A 12781-nucleotide genomic window follows, 5' to 3' on the forward strand; every position below is an offset into this window, starting at 1 on the left:
TACCTGTATGAAATGGCACGCGAATCACCAAGGGAAGAACTTATATTGAATCCAAAACACACTAGATCTGACGCCGGTAAGATGATGTTTTGCCTCACTTCGGAATCTGAGCAAGGCCAGAAAATATGAGACGGTGCTCGGATTTCCTCAGATTCCAAAAGTTTGGGTGGCCTAGGTTTTCGGATAACTGAGTCCGCTCATATCTAGATGCTTCTAATGAAAAGTTACATGTTGACTCCTCAAGCTGGTAGTGCTTACATACCTAATGAGACATAGCTACAGTATAGTATACTGTACACTACATAATGTCATATTGTACATTTCATACAATATATTGTTTATTATATGAAATAACTTATCTCCATTTGGACTTTATATTTTATTTTATTTTAATCTAAAAATGTATTTGTATTAAAATTTTGTGTTTATATTTAATTATATTTTATACTAAAATTATAGCTTTTGCATTTAAAAATACCCCAAGAAAATGCCTTCTCTTGAATATACAATATAACATTATGTACTGTATTGTAATATACTATGTATGTTGAACATCTGAGCATTTAGGAATTCACATTCAAATTACCCTTTCTTTTTACATATATGGTTCAAATTAGTTTTATATTTTAATATGATTGTGCCAGAAAATGTATTGTCTTCTAAATGCTTCACTGTCTTTCAGTGAAATACCACAATAAAAGAGTGGCTCCAATTATTCTTTTATTCTTAATTTAAGTTGCAAAACTAAATGTAATAATAAGTGCCTCTCATTTATTAAAATAAAAAGTGCAGTAGGTGTTCTTGAAATTCTTTTAATATTTGGTATATCAACGGAACCTAAAATAGTTGGATTAATAAATGGCATTTTGACATGCAAAACATAACAGTAGTTGAAGTTAATATTATTTTGACTATATGTGTCTCTTTTTTTTAATTGATATTAGTGTGTTTGACATTCTACTAAAATAAAACATATACTCAATGTAATAAAATGTGATTAATAAACCATGTATTTAACTGATAAAAAAAATAATTGGTGGATTGTAAAAACAAGAGTATTAAAAAAAATCAGAACAACCATGCTGGGAATCACTCGCTCTAGCTCATTAACATTAGCCATGCCAGGATGACAGATAAATCTAAAGTGGAGAAATGAAGCTAAACATTTGCTTCCTTTAGGTAAATGATCTTTTTTTATTTTATGTATTTATTTTTGTCCTGCAGATCAATAAGCCAGATTTCAATCAGCTGCATTTCGAATATAGTCAAATATCATGAATCAGTCACAAATAAAATATAAAAAAGAAATTAAGCTCTAACATATTTTTACCTTTACATTGTTTTCATAAACAAACCCATTGTGATATCTTCAATGAGAATTGTTTAGGATTAAAACCTGTATCACTTGATTTACATTTATTTTAAAAGTTTCAGCCAAAAATGAGTTGAACGAATTGTAGATTTACTAATATGATGGTTTCCTTTCTAGTGACATATACACCCAGCAAGGGAAGATTTTGATTAGATGATTTAGAGAAGGCTTTTCATATGACTTTCAAAGTATCCTCTGTATTGACACAATAACCTTCTCTATGCATTTCACTCAGTGGGAATTATTTCTGATGGGACATTGCAACACAAAATAGCATTTTCTTTTAACACTATATACACTTGGCTCTATGCTCTAAGTTCAAATTAAATGTTCTATTTACTCAGACTCTTTCGTACAATCATTGCTCCTTTATATGCTATTCTTTTCCAGTCCGTGGTAAGAAAGTATTAAAAATGAAAATTAACCCACTGCCCCTTTCCTGCATAAAAATTGATGTATGGTCACCTTGGAAGTAGTACTAAGCTCTGGACCATTTATATAATTCAGGACACATCGACTTAACTTTTATACAGTTTTGGATTCTCTTTAAATAGTAAACATTAGGTGAAAATATGTGTATATTTTTTCACACAAAAACATTTTTTTCATTTAGCATAGTCCAATAAAGACAGACTAAATTCTGTTCAATTATATCAACAATAACAATTTGTGCACATGGAAATAACACAAAAATTTTTTTTAGAACATGGAAAGAATTAAAATTGTGCACAACATGTGTCATCAAAAGGCAGAAAAATTATTGGACCCCACACTTTACCATCAGGCAAAAGTTTTATTTATATAATGGGGACACTTTATTTTGACATTTTAACTATGGAACCCAATGTCTAGGGGCCTTCAGTTCAATTCCCACCAAGGCCCTATCTGTGTTGATTTTGTATGTTTACTGTTAATGAATAAAATACATAAGAGCGGTCAAGATTGCTGTCAGTGAAGCTGCAGATAGGATCCAAAATAATGTTCGCTTATTCCATTACAACACGTTAAAGCAATAGTTGAAATAAATCCCTGTTCATTGTCTAAAATACGTTTTACACACAGTAGCAGAAATAATTCTGTAGTGCTCTATGCCAAAAATATAAATGACACTGATTTGTAGTGATCAAGTTTCAGTGTGATTGTTGATTACAGTAATTTATACTATACAAAAGACTGGTGTACTGAGTGCAATATAATTTGCAAAGGGGATAACACAGAATTGGCAGAGAAATGGGACATAGTGAATTATAATTTTGGCATTATCTAACTTTTTTTACTATCTGTATTCTTTCTTATTTTTCTCCTGATTATCCATTATGTACAGCATGAATGACATTATGAACTTGTTATGCTTGATCATGTTTTAGATATTATTTAACAATAGAATTTTTTATAGTCTTTTGGAAATAACATCAACAAATAACATATAATAGGTCAAGGTGACTGTTATTCAATTAAGGAGTACCCATTTACAAAAAATAGGGCCAGAGATACACATTAAATACTTAAAGCTTTGAGAGAACAACCTATTTTTTATCCACGCTTAGAATTGCCTTTAAAGCTTACATAAGAGACAGAATGATCAAAGGATGATTGAATAAAGATGACATTTATACAAAACCTCAGGAAATGTGATGTTTATAGAAAATCCACAACATTCATAGAAAATAGATAAACTGTAAACTTTCAAGAATGTAAACTTGGGTTGTGCTTAGCAACATGATTTACATATGTGTGGAATGTATTCAGGTGCATTGAGATTTTAACACAGAATGTGAGGATAAAATTGTAAAGGAATAGGTTTTAAAAACAGATTTTAATCTTATGAAAGACCTCTGGATATCACCTTCAGGCACTGAAGTGAACCATAGGAATTATTTCTGAATTATTCTTTTTTTCTTCACCATTCTTTTTAAGATTGTAAGATTGTATAATAAATAGATACAAAGTGTTGCTGTTAAATAATGAGACTCAGGGGGGTTAAAGGGCCAGAAAAGGGTGGTACTGCATTCCAACAGTTGTAATTGGAGGCAAGACACATTACGCCTCTGCCTGCCCACCTTGCCCAGCCACAGCAGAATCATGTTAGGCATGTAGCCGCAGGTGGTAATGACTGTGGTGGGCATTATGTGTGTAAGCAATGCTACTACTGTGGTGGGCATTATGTGTGTAAGCGGTGCTACTACTATGGTGGGCATTATGTGTGTATGGCCTTCTACTACTGTGGTGGGCATTATGTGTGTAAGCGATGCTACTACTGTGGTGGGCATTATGTGTGTAAGCGATGCTACTACTGTGGTGGGCATTATGTGTGTAAGCGATGCTACTACTGTGGTGGGCATTATGTGTGTAAGCGGTGCTACTACTGTGGTGGGCATTATGTGTGTAAACGATGCTACTACTGTGGTGGGCATTATGTGTGTAAGCGATGCTACTACTGTGGTGGGCATTATGTGTGTAAGCGATGCTACTACTGTGGTGGGCATTATGTGTGTAAGCAGTGCTACTACTGTGGTGGGCATTATGTGTATGGCCTGCTACTACTGTGGTGGGCATTATGTGTGTAAGCAGTGCTACTACTGTGGTGGGCATTATGTGTGTAAGCAGTGCTACTACTGTGGTGGGCATTATGTGTGTATGGCCTGCTACTACTGTGGTGGGCATTATGTGTGTAAGCGGTGCTACTACTGTGGTGGGCATTATGTGTGTATGGCCTGCTACTACTGTGGTGGGCATTATGTGTGTAAGCAGTGCTACTACTGTGGTGGGCATTATGTATGTAAGCAATGCTACTACTGTGGTGGGCATTATGTGTGTAAGCAGTGCTACTACTGTGGTGGGCATTATGTGTGTAAGCAGTGCTACTACTGTGGTGGGCATTATGTGTGTAAGCAGTGCTACTACTGTGGTGGGCATTATGTGTGTAAGCGGTGCTACTACTGTGGTGGGCATTATGTGTGTATGGCCTGCTACTACTGTGGTGGGCATTATGTGTGTAAGCAGTGCTACTACTGTGGTGGGCATTATGTGTGTAAGCGATGCTACTACTGTGGTGGGCATTATGTGTGTAAGCGATGCTACTACTGTGGTGGGCATTATGTGTGTAAGCAGTGCTACTACTGTGGTGGGCATTATGTGTGTAAGCAGTGCTACTACTGTGGTGGGCATTATGTGTGTAAGCGGTGCTACTACTGTGGTGGGCATTATGTGTGTAAGCGATGCTACTACTGTGGTGGGCATTATGTGTGTAAGCGATGCTACTACTGTGGTGGGCATTATGTGTGTAAGCGATGCTACTACTGTGGTGGGCATTATGTGTGTAAGCAGTGCTACTACTGTGGTGGGCATTATGTGTATGGCCTGCTACTACTGTGGTGGGCATTATGTGTGTAAGCAGTGCTACTACTGTGGTGGGCATTATGTGTGTAAGCAGTGCTACTACTGTGGTGGGCATTATGTGTGTATGGCCTGCTACTACTGTGGTGGGCATTATGTGTGTAAGCGGTGCTACTACTGTGGTGGGCATTATGTTTGTATGGCCTGCTACTACTGTGGTGGGCATTATGTGTGTAAGCAGTGCTACTACTGTGGTGGGCATTATGTGTGTAAGCGATGCTACTACTGTGGTGGGCATTATGTGTGTAAGCAGTGCTACTACTGTGGTGGGCATTATGTGTGTAAGCGATGCTACTAATGTGGTGGGCATTATGTGTGTAAGCGGTGCTACTACTGTGGTGGGCATTATGTGTGTAAGCGATGCTACTACTGTGGTGGGCATTATGTGTGTAAGCGATGCTACTAATGTGGTGGGCATTATGTGTGTAAGCGGTGCTACTACTGTGGTGGGCATTATGTGTGTAAGCGATGCTACTACTGTGGTGGGCATTATGTGTGTAAGCAGTGCTGCTACTGTGGTGGGCATTATGTGTGTAAGCAGTGCTACTACTGTGGTGGGCATTATGTGTGTGAGCGATGCTACTACTGTGGTGGGCATTATGTGTGTAAGCGATGCTACTACTGTGGTGGGCATTATGTGTGTAAGCGGTGCTACTACTGTGGTGGGCATTATGTGTGTATGGCCTGCTACTACTGTGGTGGGCATTATGTGTGTAAGCAGTGCTACTACTGTGGTGGGCATTATGTGTGTAAGCGATGCTACTACTGTGGTGGGCATTATGTGTGTAAGCAGTGCTACTACTGTGGTGGGCATTGTGTGTGTAAGCAGTGCTACTACTGTGGTGGGCATTGTGTGTGTAAGCGGTGCTACTACTGTGGTGGGTATTATGTGTGTATGGCCTGCTACTACTGTGGTGGGCATTATGTGTGTAAGCGATGCTACTACTGTGGTGGGCATTATGTGTGTAAGCGGTGCTGCTACTGTGGTGGGCATTATGTGTATGGCCTGCTACTACTGTGGTGGGCATTATGTGTGTAAGCAGTGCTACTACTGTGGTGGGCATTATGTGTGTAAGCGGTGCTACTACTGTGGTGGGCATTATGTGTGTAAGCAGTGCTACTACTGTGGTGGGCATTATGTGTGTAAGCGGTGCTACTACTGTGGTGGGCATTATGTGTGTAAGCGATGCTACTACTGTGGTGGGCATTATGTGTGTAAGCAGTGCTACTACTGTGGTGGGCATTATGTGTGTAAGCGGTGCTACTACTGTGGTGGGCATTATGTGTGTTAGCGGTGCTACTACTATGGTGGGCATTATGTGTGTAAGCGATGCTACTACTGTGGTGGGCATTATGTGTGTTAGCGGTGCTACTACTGTGGTGGGCATTATGTGTGTTAGCGGTACTACTACTATGGTGGGCATTATGTGTGTATGGCCTGCTACTACTGTGGTGGGCATTATGTGTGTATGGCCTGCTACTACTGTGGTGGGCATTATGTGTGTTAGCGGTGCTACTACTATGGTGGGCATTATGTGTGTATGGCCTGCTACTACTGTGGTGGGCATTATGTGTGTAAGCAGTGCTACTACTGTGGTGGGCATTATGTGTGTAAGCGGTGCTACTACTGTGGTGGGCATTATGTGTGTAAGCGATGCTACTACTGTGGTGGGCATTATGTGTGTTAGCGGTGCTACCACTGTGGTGGGCATTATGTGTGTTATCGGTGCTACTACTATGGTGGGCATTATGTGTGTATGGCCTGCTACTACTGTGGTGGGCATTATGTGTGTATGGCCTGCTACTACTGTGGTGGGCATTATGTGTGTAAGCAGTGCTACTACTGTGGTGGGCATTATGTGTGTAAGCAGTGCTACTACTGTGGTGGGCATTATGTGTGTATGGCCTGCTACTACTGTGGTGGGCATTATGTGTGTTAGCGGTGCTACTACTGTGGTGGGCATTATGTGTGTTAGCGGTGCTACTACTGTGGTGGGCATTATGTGTGTATGGCCTGCTACTACTGTGGTGGGCATTATGTGTGTAAGCGGTACTGCTTATGTTATAGGCATTATGGACATAATTCAGCATGAGATGCATCTGCAATGTGGTCGCATGGTGAAGCCCTTGTGCAGTGTGTGCTCGCACAGGAGACACACTGCACGTGCACACACAGTGAGATGTGACGGCATCTTACTTATGCATATGCCTCTGCCTGATTGACAGTGCCGCTGTTTTGTTCATATTGCATTCTATTCTTTTGTACCAGAAGGCACCAGAGCTAGGAAATTAAGAGGGTGGAGTGTCGGTCCACTAAAACTAAGTATACATATTGTCAGTTAGACATCGTAGGCTCATGTGTAGGACCGAGTTGATTACAGTACAGTCTAGGATTTAAGTATATCCATGATTGAGTCCAATGATTAAATCAAATATATATATATATATATATATATATATATATATATATATACATACAGGTTGAGTATCCCTTATCCAAAATTTAAAATCACACATTTTTGGTTCCCCTACTATGATAATGACACATATATATTGTATTATATATCTATATAATATCTCTATATGCACATACTATATAATATATATGTCATTATCTCAGTAGGGTGAATTTTGGATAAGGGATACTCAACCTGTATATATAAAAAAAAAAATGACAAACGGAGAGTGGGCTCAAGTCAGTATGTTGTCCAGGCCCCACTGCATTTTTTTGGGTGATTAATTCAATGCGCTAAATAGTAGATGCAAACACTTATATCTTGTTTGAAAGAGCTTTGTTCCCTAATCCACACAAAGGCACTTTCTTTCTACCAGAGCATTAGATTTATGTAGCAAAATGGCAGAATTTGTGGAAAGGTTTGCAGCAGCCAATAAGAGAAACAGTGGTATATCTATAGTGGGTGCATGGTGTGTGTTGTACATTGATATCTTAGTCAGTGAGGCCCTGCACTGCCCATCTTATCCAGTGGCTACATGTTGGTTTCTTTTGAAATATGGCACCTGGGTAATATGCAGAAATCACCGGAAATGTACATGCATAGAAGGTAGCTAAGTCTTTTCCACCTTCAGCGCATGCATACTATCTCTTGGGCATGTGCACCATGTTTTTAGGTTAGCCAAAACATTTCCGCATGATCCATCATGTCTTAAAATGCCCCTGGCAAGAAGTTGAGTGAAGTGAGTACATCATTTGCAAAGTACTGCTACAGATTCACTTTGCACTTAGTATTTTCAGATTGTTAGTATCTAAATTAAATTAGGAGAGGAGTTGGGGCCCCTTAGGAGGAAACTTTGCTGTGCAGAGCCAGTGGTGTAACAATAATGTTTGCAAAGATTATGGTGCACAGATGCACATCAATCATAGGGGCTGGGCCGCAACTAGGATGTGGCCCTAAGGGGTATGCTGCTCCTCGGCCTGACCGGCACTGGACTCAGTGGTGGATCCATAGGGCGGCAATAACATTCTGCAGCACAGAGTGCCTGCAAGCACTATGTCTTTCAACAGATATATATAAGGTGCACTGCATTCCACCCTATTCCTAAGTCTCCTAGAGCGGGAAGAATCGAGCAGCTGGGCAGTGCTGAATGAGACTTGGTAGGCACGTATTCTCACGAGAGCACCGGATCCTGCACTCAGCCAGGTGTGCACGCTTGCACACACTGACACCACCTTATCCAGCAACAGGGACACTAGCGGAGGCATAAAACTGGTAAGTTTCATTACCATTCCAAGCCTGAGTTGGCTCTCCCTCTTCCCTCTCTTTGTCTCTCCATCACCCCTCTCTCCTCTCTCTCCTCCCTCTTACGCCCTCCCCCCCTTTTCCCATTGTCCCATGTTCTGAACTTGAGTCAAAGAGTATTTCTACGGGGTGGCATTATGTATATAAAGGTGTTTTATTACTGTGTAGCATAAGATGTATAACGGATACTAATGTGTGGAATAATGTGCTGTAAAGGGAATTACTACTGTGGCATATTGATATTGTGAATAAGGTGTTTCTTGTTTCTAGTGTGCTCCATTTCTCTTTGCTTGCAATCTTGTTTGTAAAGGGCTCCCTTTGTCTTCTGTCTTATGTCATTGCATGATTGTATGGCAGTTCATAAATTAAAGATGATGACAACGTGATGATAATAATATTGTGTGACATGACATGTGGTGAAATTTTTGTGTGTGTAGGGGGGAGCGCCAAAATACTGCCTTGCCCCAAGTGCTGAAAATCCTAGTTTCGGCCCTGATAGGGGGCATTGTGGTGCAATGGGTCCCCACTGTTCATTTTGCAGGCAGTGCCATGTTTCAGTTGATATCTCCTGAAGATCAGCCCTGCTGCAGTTGAAAGCAAACACTCTGACAGTTATCTTCTGTACAGGTGCATCTTCCTAAACATATTGCTGGAAAGATTACTCATCCAACAGAAGGTATGATGTGGAAAGGTGGGGGGTGGGGCACATTCACAAGGGTATACAGCAATTTACACTCCACAAAGTGAATTGAGTCTTACAGTACATCAGTGATGAACTAGTGGAGATCAGGTACGGTCATATGCTTTTAATGGGGCCTATCCTACTCCTAGCGGCATTTAGAACAATAAAGTACATTTCCTCATACTGAAAAAAAGTCATATAACAACAGGTATGCCCGTATCTCTTTTAACCCTGACTTAAACCTGAATCAATTGTAGACAAAAATATGTATTTTTTTTCTCGTTTCTAGTGTGCTCCATTTCTCTTTGCTTGTAATCTTGTTTGTAAAGGGCTCCCTTTGTCTTCTGTTTTATGTCATTGTATGATTGTATGGCAGTTCATAAATTAAAGATGATGAGAATGTGATGATAATAAAAATAATAATAATAATAATAATAATTATAATAACAACATTTAAAGAATGATCCAAGTACAGACACATCAATGTGCGCATACTGTATGACAATTTGTTTTTACTCTAGCATCTTTCTTCTGTGCTTCAGTGATTTGCTCAGTTAATAGTAAATTGGAAAAAAAAAATATTTTACATTTCCCTCTGGTACATTTGACAAACTAATTCAATGTCCTTTGAGACAGAAAATGTATTTCACACATGTAATAAGATAAATGTGTTGCTTCTCCTGTGAATGTATGCTGTGTAACCTGCATTTCTACAAACCACATAAATGTATGAAATATTAGTGACTCTTCTGCTTCTGACACACCTTTCATTTTTATTTTTTTCTATGCTACAGATGGTTTAATCGTTCGTTACAGACAATGTCCCAGTAATTGCCCATCTTCTGGGTATGTAAAAGAATATCTTCACCACTGGAATTTGTTTTTGTGGACCCCGGATTTGCAGTAAGCAGAGATTTTGTTTAATTGTATTGTTACATCTTTGTGACTGTTTAATTTTCCGAAGCGTTCATATTTGGCATCTGTAGGTATATTGTGCCCATTTTCCAGATTTGTTGGACAGTCAAAGAAAATTCAGAAAACTTTTCATTCCTTTAAGCAGTGCAGGATTACTAAATAGGCACAGTATATGGGCCCTGCACCTTTTAGGGCCCATGGACAACGGATCAAAAGAATATTGATTTGCTTTTGAAAGAAAATTACAATCAAGCTTTTTTAAAAATGTTTCCAAAAGATAGAAAAATGAATCAATTCAAAAATACGAAAACATTAAAGACTCTATAGAGAAAATACCTTATAGACATCAGATTCACATTACAGTTTCCAGATCATAGGCTGTTAGTTGATAAAAATAAAAAATGTATTAGGAGATAATTTAAAAGGGGGTATATAATTCGGTAGGTTTTTAAGAATAGATCTCAGTGCGCATGTGGTGTGCTGCTGGACACGCCCCCTTAAAAGAAGGTTCCCAATCCCTTCACCAAAGATGCAAAAACAATATAAAATGAGGGGACTTATCCTGCGCTCCACAGTAAAATTGCAGTTCACCAATTCCGGGATTATGCACTCACGTGGGTAACATGAAAGAGGAAAATAGTGTATATAGTGTAATACAATTTTTAATAAACATAAAAAACATGAAAAATTCTGTTTAAAATACAAGTGGGTAGCAGCATACAAATAAACGACATGCAAAATATGGAAATAATGAATCCCGTTGTTCACATAGGAGACAGTAAGTCCATGAACAGCATATATATAGACAGCACAAATTTTGGACTGATGCAAAAGAGGAGCAATGAAGAATTACCAGAGATTGAGAACTGTTATAACAGTTCAAAGCCAGCTTGCGGGTTTTTTTGGTACAGGGAAACCCGGGAATCCCCTATACCACGCTGTACCGGAGTGGTCAGTCCGCCGTTGCTCCTCTGCTCTCAGCCCCTAACGTCCACCAACGCGTTTCTACCTCCTGCCGAGGTCTTTGTCAAGGTGCAAAGTGATAGTGTGTGCTGTTTGATGTTATTCCATTTAAACCAGTTACATCCAATCCGTGAGCAGTGACCACAGCTGGACCCTATACATTCAATTCCTAACAGAGTCCCATGGTCCTTTGCCAGCCACTGCTTTTTCCTGTTACTATGTATCGTCATGGTAACCGGTGTATACTTCCGGTGACGTATGGTCCTGGTTTATCAAGATAAAGTTAGTAATCCTTACATTACCAAGGTCTTGCTGTGTAAGCTGAAGGTGCAAGTCCGCCCAGTGCTTGGGGTAGCATCCCTGAGACCTGAGTGTGTATCTTCACTGGATCGCATTCCTCGCCGCCAGACGCCGCTACGTCACTTCCGGTCAGCGGTTTGTTATGTGGAACCAGTTCACGTCTTCTGGATGGCGTAACGTCACATCCAGGGTTGATAACAGATGGCAATAGTGAATTCTGCACATTGCATACCGTATGAAACCGAAATCAAATAAAAAGACAGTAAATATAGGTAAAAAGTTTCAGCTGGTTATTTAGTCTAATTATCGTGAAATTAAAAACATGAGATGCCTACACATAATGGTACAATAAAAACAATAAAAACAATCGCAATGTGTATCTAAAAAACTCTAAAATATGTGATGGTGAGGGGTGAATAATGATACGGCAGAAAAGGGGGAAATCTGGAACAATTTTACCAAAAGGATTTCTACAGGAACCACTTGATCTCAAAGTCACTGTTCAAACCTTCTGGTTTCAGTGTCCCTAACTCATAGATCATCTTCATTTCTGCTTTAGCCAGCTGTGTTGCCACATCTTTACGCCTCCAATCCCCTTTTATGTGTCTTAGCCCACAGAACTGTTTGATTGAGCTACATTTACTTTGGTGTACCACACGGAAGTGTTCAGATAAAGCATGTGTGGTGAGGGAATTCCTAACATTTCTAAGGTGTTCCCCCAATCTTATTTTCAGGGGTCGGGAGGTTCTCCCTATGTACCAGAAACCGCAATCGCATTTGATTGCGTAGACCACGTTACTGGTGTTACAAGTGTTGAAGTCTGGTATCTTGAGTTTGATCTTATTAATGGTTACCTCTGTGACTTTGTTGCCAGACCCTTTGATGCCTCTACACCCCAGACAGCTACCACATCGGAAAAAGCCTTTGGACTTGATAGTATTCATCCTTTTGTCCCCTGGCTGAGTGCTTTTTACCAAACTCATCTTTATGTTTGGTGCCTTTTTAAAAATGCATTTGGGCCTTGCTGGTAGGAGGCTACCTATTATTGGATCTTTTTTAAGTATTTTCCAATGCCTATGAAGTGAACTCTCCAGACTTTTATACTGACTGCTGAATGAAGTGATGAATGACCAATCATAACTTCTGGTGTCTGTTTTTCTCTCTTTGATGGCTAATAGATCTTTCTGTCTGTATCTGATGCCCTTGTCAATGAGCTAGTAACTTTTTCGGTGTTATACCCCGATATCCTAAATTTGTTCTGTAGCTCCTTTGCCTGTTCTACAAATACTTCATGTTTGTTACAGTTTCATCTTAAGCGCTTGAATTGGCCTCCTGGGATCGAGTTCAGCCAATCAGGATGGTGACAGCTCGTCGCATTTATATACATTCCAGAGT

At 39.6% G+C, this 12781-nt stretch overlaps 1 protein-coding gene across 1 annotated transcript in view; it reads left to right on the forward strand.

The window, feature by feature from the left end:
- Positions 1-12781, forward strand: part of LOC134934642 (teneurin-2-like) — a 1156291-nt gene that overhangs the window by 460240 nt on the left and 683270 nt on the right. The window contains exon 2 of the mRNA XM_063930027.1: positions 10003-10111. The gene's annotated coding sequence lies outside the window, so the exon portion shown is untranslated. The remainder of the gene's footprint in view (positions 1-10002; positions 10112-12781) is intronic.

The sequence above is a fragment of the Pseudophryne corroboree genome, chromosome 6 (assembly GCF_028390025.1).
Source record: "Pseudophryne corroboree isolate aPseCor3 chromosome 6, aPseCor3.hap2, whole genome shotgun sequence".
NCBI lineage: Eukaryota > Metazoa > Chordata > Amphibia > Anura > Myobatrachidae > Pseudophryne > Pseudophryne corroboree.